The following is an 18,613-nucleotide window of genomic DNA, read 5'->3' on the forward strand; positions in this document are numbered from 1 at the left end:
TGTCAGTTCTGTGCAGACTGATGATTGCAAATGAGGACATGTTTTTCACACATGCTCATTAGTTATTTATACACATTAAAATGTTGTGTGATTTACCATGTATGTGTGTAACATGAAAGTGCAGAAAATAAATGTTTAATTGTAGAACCATGACTGAACTGAAAATCACAGACATATAATATGTATGACATCGTGTGCATGCTGAATCCACCTTTTATGCATAGTCATTTTTATGTATAATTATTTATATTTTGTTAATTTTATATAAATGTGGACCAGCACTGATAAAACTTAGAGTTTGATGGATTATAACCCTGATTCACCTATATTGTGGCCATTAACTGACAATTGTTGCCACAGGAACAGCTAGGCAGCAGGTGTATTTTTGACACTCAATACTGTGTATGAGTGCTAACCACTGTGCAATGCTACTTAGCATGTTTTAGAAGACCACATGTTACAATGTATCTTTTTAAAAATTGGCAAGTCTTCAGGTGGGGTGCAAGCATGCTAACCACCTTGCAATGCTACTTAGGATGGTTGTGCAGTGAAACCCACAATATGTAATACTGTATCCATTTGGAAACAATGTATCTTTTTAAAAAACTGGCAAGTCTGCAGGTGGTGTGCAAGCATGCTAACCACCTTGCAATGCTACTTAGCATGGTTGTGCAGTGAAAACCACAAGATGTAATAATGTATCCTTTTGGAAACTGACAATGCCTGCTTATTGTCTGCAGGGGTTGTGGAAGCATACTGACTGACGCTTATCACCACTTAGAGTTTTTGCGTGATGGAAAGTAAAAGATGCATCAATGTATTTTTTCTAAAACTGACAATGTCTGCTTGTTGTTTGGGGCATTATGCCATGATTGTGCAGAGGTGAGCAACATGTAAATGAGACAGGCAAGGCTCAGCATGTATTATTCTTATAAATAGTGTTTCTTATTTTTCATCATTACAAGATAAATGTGGGACTTGAACCATGATGTATATATCCTATATGCTGTGTGCTTCATTGTGTTTCCCAGGTGAGCTACACACACTTGATTCACAGCTGTGATGTATGCTGTCCTTATCATAAGAGCAACTTTAATTACACACTTGATTCACAGCTATAATCTATGCTGTCCTTATCATAAGATCAACTTTTATTAATTTTAATTTATTTGTTTCACCATATTTGCACCAAGCCGCATGTCTTGCAAATATTAATGTTTAAAAAAAATCAAAGAAAATGAAACATAAACAACATTACAAAATACATTTTAACACACCTTAAGGATTTTTACACAACTCTGGATATAAACTAACAAACACGCTAGGAGTGATTTATCTCTTTTTTTTTTACAGAGAAGCAACTTTGCAGCTGGAATGCAAGGCATTGTACATAGAAGCAACTCCCATTTCTTCCACAATATTAACAAGGCATTCATACTTGTATGCTCTCAGTTGTTTGTACATATGTTGCTTACAGATTTATTGCAATGGGTGATCACACAACCAGTAATGAGTATCATTTGCAGCAATGCAGCTCTGCTTTCTATTTGTATTGTGTTCATTCTTCTCTTATCTATTATATACTCTCAGACATGCAATATACAGGCCATTTTGTATCATTATCCTTTTAATGTATGATAAAATGACATAACATTGAAAAGCAGTTTTCACCAAAGGCATGAGAGTTTGGCTATTAGTGAACAAAAATGAGATCTCTGTACTGTTTCTTTCCATTTAAAAACTTCCTGCAGTTACTTCTATACTTTGTAAGTATATCCTGGGTGAAACAACCAATGCAGGTGAGGTAGTCTGAATTGCTGTTGTGTCTTCCTTCTCCCAAATCAATCACTAATCAATCACAGTTGCAGTCCATTAGCAACTAACACTGAGACCGTGCTTATAGTATGTTTATACCTGCTAAACAAAGTCAAAAGCTTGGGATTCAGCAGTCATAATAAGTTCACACCTCATTTGCATTTTCACTTTGCTCAGAGGCCTAAATCTACACTATAAAAATGTAATTCTGTAGCTAGGAAACTTGAAGTTGAAGAGACTTGTGTATTTGGAGAACATAGAAAATTGCTATTCCCTTTTATTCATCTGCAGAAAAGCTTCTGATCTTCCAGATTTGTTAACATGTTACAAAGAAAAATTGTGTGTATATATATGTATATATATATATATATATATATATATATATATATATATATATATATATATATATATATACACATTAAAAAATGAACATTTTATCTGTATGCTCTTCTTATAGTTTACTGTTGGCATAGGCATTTTGGGCTAGCATTCTTTTTCAGATAGACAGTCTATTAACTTTCATTACAAGCATTATTGTTAAAACTGGATTATCTTACAATTTCCTTATGTTGTTTCAGGAAAATGTAATGTATTATATTGCCAATGACTCAGGAGTAGAGGTACACATTTCAGTTATTAAAATTAAAGGTTATGTGGTTGTACCATATCACACTTAGAAACAAACCAATGTTAGACATCTCCAGGGGAGTGCTGGACACACTGGTAGTTGACTGGCAATCATATAAAAATTGATTTTTCTGTTTACAATGTGTACTCATTTTGTGAGAATTATGTTGAAAGCATATAGAACAATTGAGTTATGTGGTATTCCTTGATTTGTACAAACATTTTTTGGGGGGATAAGTAGTATTTGTGTGTTGTCACAACAAACGTGTGTATTTAAAGAGGTTTGCTCTTGAAATTGTGTAGTCCTCTTGTTATTTCCATTGTAAACAATATATTAATAAAGCGGTGTTCTGATTTTTTTGGACCAAACATTGGTTTGTTTCTAAGTGTGATATGGTACAACCACATAACCTTTAATTTTAATAACTGAAATGTGTGCCTCTACTGCTTAATGTTGAAAAAATATATAGATGCGTATATGTGCAGGAACTTAATTATGTGATTATTTATGTGTTGTATCCTTCTCTGTTTAACATCACATAGGATCATTGCACCCTAGTGTACAAATCCAAATAAATCCACTTTCAGTGACTCCGAAAATTATGTCATAGTGTAGACGTTTAGGTGCCATGGCACCTTTCTGCTTGAAACAGGACTTGGGGATATGGCTGACAGAATGCAGATCTGGAACCAGATGTCAATGAGGGTGTACCAGGACTTATGATCACATGCTTGTAGAGCCACTGATATGATTTCATCAACTCAGAGGAGAGCAGCTGCAGTTGCCCGTGAACAACTGAATTTGGGGGGGGTGCTGCTACAGACCCACCACTGACACCAAATGAAGAGTTCCTTCAACTCTCAGAGATCCAGAGAGCTCACTGGAAACTGCACACCAACATGTGATTGATGTCAGTGTTGGTGTTTCTGGAGGACAACTATGTAACCGAAGGAGGTTCTAGGTAAGCTTACATATATCGAGTTGTAAGATTATGTTGTATAGTAAAATACTGTAAAAATTAACTAATACTTCATGGTGCTTTTTTTTTTGAATGAACCTTTGGATAATAAGATACTTAATGACATATTTATGTTCATTACACATGGGCTTTGGGTGGACATGTCAGCCAAGTTTCAGTTAAAATTATTGTTAATGGACATATAGGCAAAAATTGTGCATTCACTGTCCCCCTGTGTTATTCCAGTTGTAATGATTGCATCCTTATTTTGCTTCATTTCCTTCCAGGACCATCTTCCTTGCCAAGTGTGGGGTGATCTGCACATGGTAAGGCAAACATTTTTATTTGATTATCGATGAAAAATTGTCAGATATATGCATTTATCTGGATGTATGAGGTGGGTGCAATAAGTGTGTGTATTGCTGTACCTTCTGTAATAGTGTGGCCAGTGACAGTTTATCATATAAATTGTTTTAAATATTTAGTGTAGGTATTAATTTCTTTCATGTGTTTGTTGCTTATTATCATAGGTGATCCTGACAGTGAAAGTGTAGGACTCTTACCATCTGATGACAGAGTATCATCAAACTCTGATGATGATGGTGGCCAAACACCTGTATTTCCCTCAGACACAGTCAGTAGACCTATGCATACTTATTCCATTGAGCCCGCAGATATTGAAGAGGAGGAGGGTGATACACATGATCAGAGTAATGTGGTTACTGCTGCTTCAGTGCCTGTTAACTCTGGCCATAGCCAAAGTGTGGGTGAGGTGCCACACAGGAGGGTTGTTAGGGGTGCTCGGAAGCATACCTCTCAACCTCTTGGAGCAAGAAATCTGGACAAAGCCATTAATAAAAGTGGGATAAATGCCCCAAACGAGGGACAAGTTTTTAAAAGAAATAAAATGAGCAAAATAAGGGTAAATGCTCTGATAACTATACCAGATAAATATAAACAAAGAAACAGCACCAGAGCACTCCACGGCAATTGGACCACATACAGAGAAAACTAGTTACAATATAAATAATAGTTTGAGCATGTAGTATAAAATCCAAGGTTTATTGGAATTCCAGGTTAGTACTTTCACCCTCATGGGCTTCTAAGGCTACTAAGGAAAGTCATGGATAGTTTCAGTCATATCTTGAAAGATACTAAACAGTTCTTGCTGGACCTTTACAGTAAAATAAATGTGTTACAGATGGATACACACTTTAAATTAGTGACTCTTGATGTACAATCATTATTCACAGTTATACCTAACCAACATGGGTTTGAGAGTATACGGAGATGTCTTAGGGTGACTATTGATTACACCATGTCCCAGATTGAATTAATCACTGGTTTGCTAGAGGTAATTTTGGAAAATAATATTTTCATGTTTATTGATACTGTTTATATACAGAAGGATGGCGTGGCTATGGGCACTTCCTGTGCCAATAGCTATGGCAACCTAGTGATGGCAGACTGGGAAAAGGAAAAATTATTCCCATTAGGTAGCTTTAAGAGGCATGTCATTTTTATGCTAGGTTTGTGGATGACCTCTTCCTCTTATGGGCAGGATCTGAAGATGAACTACAGAAGTTTTTTTGTGAGGTCAATTCCTTGACCAATTTTCTGAATTTTACCATGGAAAAATCAGAGAGATGGATATCATTTTTAGATGTATATATTGAAAGGTTAGATAACGGTCTACTTAATACAGGTGTATATAGGAAGTCATGCTATAAGAACTCCCTTTTACATAGAGGCAGCATGCATCCCCGTATTGTGTTTCACAATATAGTGAAAGGACAAGCAATAAGAGCCTCACATCTGAATCCAACAGAACAAAGATATGAAAATGAGTTAGATCAGTTACGTGAAAGACTAGCTGCCAGATTCTATACACCAGAAGAGATAAATTCAGGGATTGAAGGGGTACATGATCTGAGAACCCAATCTGCACAACCATATTTTGCAAAGTCTATAGACTCAGAAGGAATATCAGAGAGACCCCGAGTCACTGATGTGATGATAAATCAATCTACAGTTAAGGTCTCATTGAATTACACACAAGACATTAGTAGTGTGAAAGGAATTTTTTATAAGAATTGGTCTGTCCTTACTACAGATCCTAAATTAAAAGAGATAGTGGGAGAAAGACTGTTGTTTGTTTATAGAAACAAATCAAACCTGCATAGATTACTCTGTCAACCCAGAGTTCCAGCTACAATTGGTAGGGGTGAGACAATAAATTGCACCAGACCATGATATAAATGTAACTATTATCCTTTCATCTCTGAGGACACCAGTTTTATACAACCTGTCACTATGAAACAATTTTGCTTCAACATTTCAGCTAATTGTGACAAACAGCATGTCACATACCTAGCTAGGTGCATGGCATGCGATGCATTCTATGTGGGGAAAACTGATAGAAGGTTACGTGACAGGATATGTAAACATCTGTACAATATACATACCAAATCCCTACATAATGCATTATCTAAGCATGTCATGAACACAAATGATACACACAGCTTCATATTTCGAGTACTACAAGTCAGCAAACCCAATTCCAGGGGTGGGGACAAGGATAGAAGCTAGGTGGATCATCATGCTAAGGGCAGATCAGAGAGAGAGACAGAGAGAAGACCTGGACTAAATAATAAAAATAAAAAAAAAATAGTGGTTTGTAGATTGAAATTTGAAAGATCAGATGGGATGTCATATTTGAATATATCATTAATGTATTATATTATATATATATGATATATACATATTAATGTATTATATTATTAGTTCCTTTCTTCTAATGAACTGGAAAAATTGTTGTGTGTAACACTAATGTAATATGTACACTATATATATATACTATATTATATATATATATATATATATATTTATAATTGTTTAAAATTTAAACACATATATATATTGTTATATATTTTTTTTATATATATTTATGTTTCTATATTTTTATATATTTGTTTTTCTTTATAAACACAGTTTATATATATATATATATATATATATATATATATATATATACATGTATATTTTACATATTAGGTTTTATAATAGAAGCTAGGTGGATCAGTATTTATAAACTGTTTTTAAATGGAGCTTCACAAGTGATTATAATTTTAATTAATTAAACAATGATATCATAGAGGTTTCAGTATAAATGTTGGTAATATATTTTTATGAGATTTAAAAGGTCTGAAGAAGCCCATGAGGGTGAAAGCGCTAACCTGGTATTCCAATAAACCTTGGATTTTATACTACATGCTCAAACTATTATTTATATTGTAACTAGTTTTCTCTGTGTGTGGTCCGATCGCCGTGGAGTGCTCTGGTGCTGTTTCTTTGTTTAAGTTTTAAAGTTTGCTCTTACAAACTTAGAAATATGATAGAATAACAGGTTTTGCTTTAGAATAAATTTTCCTGAAGGGTAAGAAGTCTGAAACTCAAATGTCTGTCATTATTTTCTAACATCAATCTTTAATGATTTGCCATTTGCCAGAAAACAAACCACAATTTTATGAAAAACGGACCAAATATTTGAGGCAAAGATCTAGACATTCTGCAGAAATCTGTACAGTTGCGAGGTGTACTCAGAGGAGGCTTGCTGTCCACCATCCACCTGATCCTGGCGTCTATTTACAGTCCACTTGACGTATATTTAGGGCAAGCATGGAGGTGCAGGCACTTTCCATTCAGGCCTCTTAGGACATGCTTGGGTTCTAGATGTGGCACAGGCTGATATGCATGACTGACTCCATCATGTGGCTAACTCAAGCGATCAGATGATTGACACGATGGAACGGGCAATGTCTGTGATGGAATGTCTGTTGGTAGGGGGACAGTATCCACATGGATTTAGGTCAGCAGTTTTATCTGATGTTAGCCAATATGGTTGTGCCCAATTGATCATGCTCCCATAGTGGAAGTACTTTCACTGCTGCATCAATGATTAAGGTGTCCACAATGAGATGTGGTAAGCCATGGGATCCTGGTCCTGGGCATACTCTTGAGGAGAGCTAATTCAGCAGACATCAGTCACATTCAGGTAGGAGCAGCACATCTGACCATGGGCATGGATTGCTAGTGCAACTTCTGCCAGAGACAGTTCTTGTGGGCAGGGGTGACGATGATGAGCTGTTTCCTCTACCATGCATGGCTCACACCTGTCCAACATACCAGGACATAGAGCTAGCACAGAACTTAGCTATGTTCTTGTAGGCACACACACACATGTTTCAACTTGACTGCCCAGACAGAAACACACACATAAGAGTTACTTGGGTCATTCGTGAGATTTAAAGCTCGTTATGTCTCAGTGGCCATTTGATACTTTATCCAGATTTCATCCTCCCTGTCTGTCTTACTCATGCACACTTACCAGCTTTTGTGCCAGCCTTGGCTTCCTGCCCCCCCCCCCCCCCACAACAGCACGCTGTGCATATGATGATAACTGCGCAATATCCTTGATTTTCTATATTTTGGATTCAGGGATACATAAGTCTGTTGTCTGATGCCCAGGATGCATTGCTGACTGAGTCCTTATTATGTATGTGTTTGTGATGCTCTTTTTAAAATTGTACTGCTTTCTTATATGTTTTTGTAATGTGTATATTTTTGAAGAATGAGGCCTATTACTTGATAGTGAAAATGTCTATTGACATAAGTCATTGCTGTCACATATTGATGTCATTGCTATAAAACTCACCCACCTTCTATTTATTTACATTAGCAAGCAACAGTATGCAAGGATATGGCATTCATTTGTGTTCTTAGCCATTTATTTTTCGATTCCAGGTTCAATACTTACATTGATTATCCAGCAGTTGAAAGTCTTTTAATATGGGGATGACTCTGTGTGATGCTAGCAGTACACAGCCATTACATGGGTAAGTAAAGGTTATGAGTGTTGCCTTGCATCCATTTTACTGTATATATGTACATAGGATGACAGTTTCACCTCCTTAGGTGGTGACCATGTGTGCTATCCCTTGCCTCTTGGCCAGGGTGAGGGCATATTATGTATGCTTATGTCTACCTACACCCACAGTGGCTGGTGGTTTCCCATCTGACTCCTCACCTCTGTGTGGCTGCGATGACCTTGCCATTGGTGGTGGGATGTGTGCCCCTTGCCCTTTGTGGTCCTGTTGAAGCTGTTTTCTCAGGATAATACTGTGAAGGGATAGCACAGACAGTGAAAATTTCAACATAAGTATGGCGATTGTACTGCAGGGCTCACCCTGATGTATCTATCCATTGGAACTGTGACTTCAACAGCCCAAACATACAAACTATGATATTTCTGTTTTGAGTGTGTGCCTCATTATAGCTTTCTTTGGTGGGTGTATGCACATTTCTAATGGGAGTCATTAACCACAGCTCAAGTGCATACCTTAAATCCCCCAGTAAGTTACCTTGTGGTTTATTCCCCCTAGAAAACCTCTGATATATTTGAGAGTTGTGCCAGATATGGAAGTCATGGTAACTGCCTGAGTTGCGAGTATGCATATTCAGGATGATTCCCTTAATTGTACATATGATCTGGCAGTTAATGGAGTGGAAGCCCTGTGTGTTTATATACACCCTTTCCTGTTCCCCAGGTGGTGCTTTGATTTCAATGTGCATGCAGTCTGTCGCACCCAACACTTCAGGGAAGTCTGGTACAGGGTAGAAATCCTGCATAACTGTAGCTCTCACTTAGGTGTACAGGGAAAATGTATGTAGTCACTGGCATGCTGTAGCATAGCATTCAGGAACTGATGTAGGATCCTGGATGCTGATGCCTGTGACAGCTCCAGTATATCCCATGTTGTTCTCTGGAAGGTTCCTGAAGCTAATATACTAAGTGCTACACATACCTTAGTCTCCACAGGTATTGTTTCACCTCGGTTTGTCCTTGCTGTCAGTTGAGGATGACAGAGGTTGCAGACTTCCTGTAGTGTGCCTTTATCCAACCAGTAGCATTTTACAATTTCTACCTCATGCATACCTCATACAGACCAAGAAACATTAAATGAGGTCTAAACACCCTTGTCCTTCTTGGCCAAGGTCTATTAGCAGCAGCAGCAGCATAGACTTGTGCATATTGCACATACACATGCAGTAGAGCAACAGCAGCCCCTAACATTCTTTCTGTGTAGACTCCTATCCATGGCTGTATTCCAATAAGTTTTAGAATTCACTGGTAAAACCTGCACTGAGTCTACACTATTACTTTATAGCTTGTTGAATAGCTCCTCCACCTTGGATTGGTTGATTAGCATACAATTCAGCTACTTATGTTGTAATTAGCATGCCACAGTGTTTGTGTGTGTCTCTACATGCATGCAGAGCTGCTTACTGAATACAAAACAGTGTACTACTATGTAGGCTTTATTGAATCCAGCCCAATGTAAATGTATAACATTCAGTTTTGTAATCTAATCAGTATTCCACTGGGTGTTTCACTATTTTACTTGGCAGTACTTTTCAAGGAGTTACCATTAAGGTTTTGCAATGGTGAAACAGATTGTATCTGTGTGTTGTACTGTCATTGGCCCCATGTTTATTGCAGTTCCATTTTAAAAATGGCATGAATGGTGTGTTTTGTTTCTGTGGAAACAGTTATTCGTTTATGTATTATTTTGAGATGTCTAAACTAAGATGTGATGTTAGTTGTACTACACACTCTACCCAACTGTCCAGCATATCGCAGAATCTCCCTGACTGGATTTTCACACACACACACACACACACACACACACACACACACACACACACACACACACACACACACACACACACACACATGAAACCTTAACACCATACCACTGAATACTTCATACATGACTCCCATGCACACATCACAAGTCTATCTGTGCAGTGTACTCTAAGCACTGTCATTGTTCTACCATCTCTCTGTCACCCTCCAAATAGTTTTAGGACTAAGCCTTTGTCCCTTTGTAAACTGTACTGCATGCCTGTCTTAGAGTCTCAGACTATTTTTTTCAGAAATAAAGCAGTTTGTGTTAAATGCGGACAAATTTAAATAATTCACCATATTTCAATCTCTTTTGCCAAATAGCAACTCTGTGTGTGTGTGTGTGTGTGTGTGTGTGTGTGTGTGTGTGTGTGTGTGTGTGTGTGTGTGTGTGTGTGTGCAAAATGTGTGAGACACTGCTTCTGCTTCAATCATTACAGTTCTTTCCTAATTTCATATTCATAGTTAATTTTCAAACAAATCTATACCATTCACTAACTTCCTCCTCTACCTGAAAAAACACCTTTACTTATATACGTACTGCTGCTACTGAAAACGCTAATAAAAATAATAGTGGACTGCAGTAAACCAACAGGGAGAACAGTAGGTGTGATCAAGAAATTAAAGTATTTAATTTGTCATATTTAAAAAGTTAGTAATCAGCAATCAGAAACAAAAGAATTTCATTACATCATAGCAGAACCCATGCTATTCATAATTTCCCAAACACTTTTCACTGTGTGCGGAGGATGCCATGCAACTGCATCAGCATCAACGTTGTTGTCAGATGAACTTCCTGGTGAATTCAAATAATGGTCATTGTGTTCAGAATTTAGAGCTCAAGCAGCAGAAGCTAAACCACCAACATTTACATCACTGCGATTACTAGAAAAAACACTACTGTCCTAAGAATCGCTCTCACTCACTGAACTGACAGCCTTAGATGAATCCCTTACATGACATGCCAGGTCATTGGGCATTCCACAGAGAATTACAGGAGGCAGAGCATTGCAGGTGGAAAAATAACAAAAGTAGAAGGAACAATGTTTGCAAACCATGGAATGGTTATGGCAAAACCGCTGAAGGCGGCATTACAAGAATAAAACAACCACGAAGGTAAGAACAATGACAAATCATTTTAACATGGAAGGAAGACTTCCACCATCACCTTAGTAATTTGCATGATAAAATGTGCCAGATGGCTTAGCCTATCAGCTGCTTAGGATATGGCCTCTCAACATGCTTATCTTCTAGCTCATGCCGATAAGCTGACCCCCCCCCCCCCGAAAATGCAGAAGATCGCATATTTAACATTGCTCTTCTCCTTTAAACTTTTTTATTTTTATAGGGGGCAAGCCTCCTTGGACCCCTCAGTGTAGGGGGATGGCAAGCTACCTACAGCCGCTGAATTATATATACTAACTCTGACATTGTCACACCTCAGAGAATTGGGGATATTCCCCGAAATGCCTATCTCGGACTTAATGTACATAAGTCATTTTTTGGCAATTCAGTCTTAACGTTTAGTGAAAAGTGACATTTCATACAGTTACTCTGACAGCATGAAGGAAGAGTCTCCTAATGGGCAAGAGGAGAAAAAATGTTGCCAAAGGGTGAGAGGTTAACGGAATAGCTGATGCATGCTCAGTAGCATTAATATAGTTAGAAACCTAGTCACTGATTTATATATTTGCATTACTATTTACTATTCAGTGAACTCTATACAGGTTTAGACAACCAATGATGCTTGACAAAGGTCTGAGATACCAGCGTTTGAAAACTGAAAAAGTTCTGCTTTCAGCACAATATTTTGACATCAAAGTTTATTTCAGGGCTTTGAAACGAGGGAGTGGTACATACAAGCATATCAGGATTTCGAAGCAATTATGTCATCTGTGAGTGAATTTAGTACTTTTTTCAGTGCTTCTTTAACTAAGAGATTTGAAAGTTATCACTAAACAGTATTGCTTAACATTGCTTAATTCTATTCAAACCATGCAGCTGGAAAACTATCTGTTTACCCTATGAGCTTAATATTTCCACTGCTCACAGAACGTATAGAATTCTGGGAAAGCACTTCGGCCATAAACAGACAATGCTATACTCAGCTTTACAAAAATCACCAAGCAAGCAACCTGATGAAATCATACCAAACTTCACTAATAAAATCACTCCAAAACTTTTGGAAAGAGGTCAAATGTCTCACAGGATGAAATAATTTTTCCTCCATGAATTCCACATCCTCTCAACTTTCTACCTCTGATTTCCTTTTTCATTTCAGCAGTCTTCTGATCCCTTTCTCTAGCCATTACCAAACTGCCTCTGCTATTGCTGCTTTCCCCCATGCATTTCTTTATAGGTTCATAGGTTGGTACTGCGCTATCTGCCTAAAGGCATATATTAGCCCAGCCACGTTTAGTAGTTCCCTAGATCCTTGTACTAGCAGCTAGTACCCTTGGCCCCTATCTAGTAGTGCTGTAGGTGTGATCCCTGGTGTGAACTTTCTGTTACCCATCCACTCATCAAGGTTCCTCTTGAAGAGTGATAGTGAGGGGCTCTGTCTTATGTAGATCGGGACCCTGTTCCATAGTAAGGGAAGTCTCTGCGAAGGGAATCTATCCCTCCAGCATGTTCTATTCATTGCTGTGTTGAGGTTTATATCCCTGGAGCATGCAGCTCGAGTAGATTTGGTTTTGCTAAGATGGAGCATGTTCAACAATTCTGGGTTGGACATGGCTCCATACGTTCGACAGAGATTGCCACTGAGAAAGCTGTATGCAACAGAGAACAGTCTTAGCTTTTTCAATCGTGCTGCATAGGGCAACTGTTTGAGGCCAGTAATCCTCTTGGTTAGGTACCTTTGTGGTCTCTCCAGCTGCTGGAGATGTCTAGCCAGGTACATTCCAATTGGTGCATTGTACTCAATAATGGGTCTGATGAGGGAAGAGTAGAGGGGCACCATTACATCCTTAGATCTTGATGCGAACCCTTTCGTGATCAAATGGGTCACATAGAAGGATTTTCTAACCACTTTAGCAACATGGTTATCAAAGGAAAGCTGACTATCTACTTGGGTCCCTAGATCCCTTATTTTTTCTTCAGATTTCAGGGGATTACCTCCTATGTTGTAGTTTGCGGGTACTCTGTTTTTTCCAAAGGGGACAACGACAGAACTATCATATCCAAAAACATCCACCCTTCTGCTTGAACCGAATAAACTGAATAGTCCCCTGGTAAGACAACCTTCACCCATGATTTATTTATCATTGTAGAGGCAACATCATAACAACACTGAAACACAAGGTAGACCCTGGAAGGTGTATAATTATTAGTGTTTGGTGGAGACCTTGTGCAATTTTTGTCAGTTTCAACATTGAAACATCTACAACCTGTATATTACATGTGATATTATACCTTTTATCTGGAAAAACGCCATTGTAAAACCTCTCCCTAAGAAACCCAATTCCTTCAGTCCATCAGATTTTTTGCCCATTTCTGTTATCCCTACCGTGGGAAAGATTCTGAAAACATTACCTGAAAGTCACTCAATATAATAACTAATACTGTGTTCTCTTTTAAAATCAACATAGCTTTTGGTTTGGTTACAGTAAATACACACTTGGTGACAACATTCTTTTTGGAATTGACAAAGGCCTAAGTACTGCAGACATTTTTATTGACCTCACCCATGCCTTTGATCTTGTTGATCACTTTCTCCAAGACCATCTCACTAAAATATATATTACCAATGACACACTGGCCTGGTTCAAAATCTATCCCTCTAACCACTACTTCTCTCAGTGAATTTCAGCTCATCAACCTCTTTCTCAGTCTCTTTGTAGAAATGTGTCCCCAAGGATCTATTCTGGCACCTTTCATCTCCTTCCCCTCTCCTCTTTTCTATCTACATTTGCAAACTCCCTTTTGACTTATCATATTTTCCTCTCCTGCTTTATGCTGATGGCATGATCATATACCCTAATGCCACTATTGTCTCTTTTCTTGAACTTGAACGTCAAGACAGATTTTCATGCCTGTATTTCATAGGTCAATGGTAAACAATTACTGCTCCACTTTTCTAAAATAAAAACAATGCTTTTTGGCACTAGGCAAAAGCTCACTTCTATCAGACCTCTAAAAAATCTAAATAACACTATTGAAAATCTCATTTTATTCAAATATCTAGGGATTTGGTTGGACCCCTCCCAAAATGTCCAACTCCACCTAGACTACAAACACACACACACACACACACACACACACACACACACACACACACACACACACACACACACACACATATCTCTCTCCTATTGTGGGCTAACAGGATCCCCTTTTTCCTATATAGACCCTGTTGTAATGTCATTGGTGAAGCTATCTTACTGGCTTAGCTAGAATATTGTCTCTCTAACATGTCATTGGTGAAGCTATCTTACTGGCTTAGCTAGAATATTGTCTCTCTAACTGCTGCAGCTTCTATGCAAAATGTATCCACTATTCAACCCATCTCAAATGCCATTTGTAGGTAGTCCCCAAATATGAACACGACTACAAAACCAGTAGAAAAGCTAACTGGTTACCCACAAAACGACATTCTGACTTTCTACTCACTTCTTACTTACCAAGGATGAAACCTTCTGCCCACTAGCCTCCAGTCTATTGACAGATGTGCCAATATACGACCTTAGATATCTTAACCACTCAGGTCCTCTCCATTAAAACCCCCAAATTAGCCTTCACTGCACAGACCTTGTTCCCAAACTAAGGGAATCTTTCTCTTTGTTTTCTTAAAAATAATTTTTCTTACATCATTTTTTGATCAGAAATAAAAGCATATTTAACGACTCTAGCAAAACACAACTGCAATATGTCTGCTCATATAACTTCATTTCTTCCCACCCTTCTTCCCTTTTTTTTCTACATACCTTGCGATGACACTGCTGTTGACTGTGATTCTTCAGTAGGCAAACTCTGATTTCCTCTCTGTAAATAATGTATGCATATACTGCATCACTCTCTCTATATAATGTTTTTTTATCTTTTGCCTTTATACCCTCAAGCCAGCTAAGTTTTCATTTTGTATAAAACATATGTACTTATGGTGTTTTGCCATTCACTCTGCATATAATGTCATGTATCTACTGTGTTTACCCTGGGATAAGACTGAAATAGGTCTAATGGGATCACTACTCTAACCAGTTAATACATTTGAAATAAAATAAAATAAAGTTCTTAATAGAGCCATACTGGCAAGCTGATGACGTAGAGCTAAATGGATTAGCAATAGTCATGCTGCCTTTGGTAGAGCTGAATGCAAAGATTAAAATGTAAGTCTGAAATAGAAGAATCTATTCTTTGACTTGAAGAGGCTGTGCTGCCATCATCAAATTAGACAAGGTTGTCTCTCCTCATCACATATTTTGTGAACCTCTGATCATTCATGCAATAACCAATATCATCTTTTTGAAATTATTTTGAAAAATTAGACAATACTTTCACTGGTGCAGCCACAGTAGCAGGGTGAAGATATGGGTGTTTATTTTCGTCTCCTCCTCACATAAATATATATCTCTTAGGCCATATGTCCCAGTACCATGGGTATTCCCTGCCAGCTTCCCTCATTCTCTGTAATCTACCATTATCTTATAATAAATATAGCTGCTTGATGGCTTATCTCATGTAAAATAATTAGATTTTGATGCTGCATTGTTACTTAATAAATGTGTATGGTGCTGATTCACTTTTTTTCCTAGAGTCCTGATATATCTTGTGTTGGAATGCATTTATTTTTATTCCTTAAGGCATTCAGTGACTGTAGTCAGCAAACAGGAACTTTTGCAGGTTCTAATGTCTATGTTATTTTATCATTCATTGCATTAAATATACTAACATCTGTAATATCTTGCTGTCTTTCTTTGTTTATTGTTCTACTTGCATGTTTCTACTGTTAATAAGCTCTGCTACCCAATCCCTTATCAGCCTTACCGTCTTAATAACTCTGCTTTATAGGCTGTCAAAGTCTTACCTTGTCAATTAGGTAAGCGCTCAGAAATGGTCAAAATATTCCATAAATATTCCATAAACAATATAACACATACTCCTAACAGTGGGAGGATTGACATTTTCAGCATTACAATCCGCATGTTGTGTGAATGCATCTTAGCATTCTGCTAATCATGTCCTCTATTGTTTTATTTATTCCATTAATTTAATTTAATTTTATATTTTATTGGTTGGTCTGACTGGGCAATCAGATGTCTGTTTTCAGCAGACACCCAGGGAGAAAAGCTCCACATACATAACAATCATATGAATAAAAAATAAAAGATGAGAATAAAAAATAAAAGATAATACAATAAACAAAATACAAGATACAAAAAGCCCCACATACATGATGAGAATATAAAAATCGGAGATGAGTACAAATTCCTAGGGAAAACAGTAGAGCAAACAACAGTGCATCATGGCATAGTATGACGAGAAGTTACAATAGTGTACAATATGTAGAATATATTTGAGTAAGAAAGAGCAGTAATAATATATACAGTTATATACATTCATTTAAAAATACAGTCTGTTATGGTATTTATGCTTCTGGGTGATTTCACATTACTGGATAATGATTTCTTTCCATTTTCACCTTTATTTATTTATTTAGTTATTTATCTATCTATCTATTTATCTATCTTATTTTGTGTTTGTTATTTGGGCCAGTCCAAATGGGCACAAGAACTCCTTTTCAGTGGAGATCCGGGATGAAAAGCTTGAACATAATTTTTATAACATAACTACAACAGGAAAAATGAAAAGTAGTAGTGTACATTATTCAAATTTATATTAAGTGTTTTTTTGGAAGGACTTTAGGCAGACATCTTTAGATATATGTCACAGTGTTTATATTAGGCAGTAATTTGTGATAGCCTCCCAACAACAAGGATCTTTATGTAATCATCTTGTAAAGATTACAACACCAGACACACACACATACATATATATATATATATATATATATATATATATATATATATATATATATATATATTTATATACACATATATATATATATATATATATATATATATATATATATATATATATATATATATAATTAGTTATTTTTGATGGACTACAAAAAAACAATTTACGCATTGGTAAAAAAAAAAAATATATATATATATATATATATATATATATATATATATATATTTATTTATTTATGTACACACACACACACACACACACACACACACACACACACACACGTACACGTATGGTAGTCGTTTAGGATGGACTGTAAACAACTTAGTCACTTATTAGTAAATGGGAAGATACAAGTTTTGGTTGGGGAACAGGAGGGAGTTTAGACTGATGGGAAAGACTAGGAATGGGAATGATGAGACAGGAGGAACAAGGTAGTCACTTCATCATTTCAGCTTCAGTGACCTCCCAGAGAGTGCACTCTTGATATTCTCCTATCTGAGTGCACAGCTTTCTATTTTGTAACAATGAGCCTTCACTTCTGCATGCTTTTCTATCTATTTTTTTTCCAGTTTATATGAAATGCAGCTACACCTTGTGGGAAGCACTGACCAAACAGATCTACAAACTGTAAGCAGGGTATAATAATATAACCCTCCATTCAAGCTCAGCAGAAAAGTAACTGGATATTTGTCTACTACCTAGAATAACATCTATGGAGGATTCTGTAATCTCTTGAGATGTGATATTCAGTATAAGTTATAGCCCAGACTGAAATATTCTTGTACCACAGTTACAAGGTATCTTCCAGTAAACTACTGCTTCCACATTTGCTTCCCTACCAAGGGCATGCTGGACAAAGTCCTAAGGCCCCATTCTTATTTCCATCAGTAATATAGAGAAGTAAGATTTGGAATATAACATGGACTAAAACTGATTTGTTTCACAAAAGTTTTTACATTAGCCCTCATATAACTAACTGCTTAAAAGACTTATGAAACTTGCATAGTCACTTGTTACCTAATCCACTGTATAATAAACCACAATTTCTTAAATGACCAATTCAATATTCTTGGTTCCTTGTGTGGAGGCTTTTGAGATTCTGCATTTTGTCTTTTAATGACTAATTAATGATACTTTGGCATACCTTAGATTTGCATGTTTGATTACTTACTCAATAATTTCCTTATAAGGTATGCTTTTTTGACAAGGTATTTATGCTTAGAGAGTTTAAATGCCTATCCAAAATACTATGCTTAAACAGCTGAAACAGAAACAAGCAGCAGTCATGTGTTCTACTTTCCCTTCTGCTCCTGTACAAAAACAGACAAAATGTTGTCTGCCAGTACTTCCTACCAGGATTCCAGCACTCCTTAGTTATTCAGTGTTTTAAAATAATATTTATTTTTTTAAATCATTTTTCATTCAGATGGTATTCTTTTGGAATATGGTTTCACACGTTCTGCAGTGTGTTATAATCTACATACCT

The sequence above is a fragment of the Protopterus annectens genome, chromosome 5.part0 (genome assembly GCF_019279795.1).
Source record: "Protopterus annectens isolate FY-2018-M chromosome 5.part0, PAN1.0, whole genome shotgun sequence".
Lineage (NCBI taxonomy): Eukaryota > Metazoa > Chordata > Ceratodontiformes > Protopteridae > Protopterus > Protopterus annectens.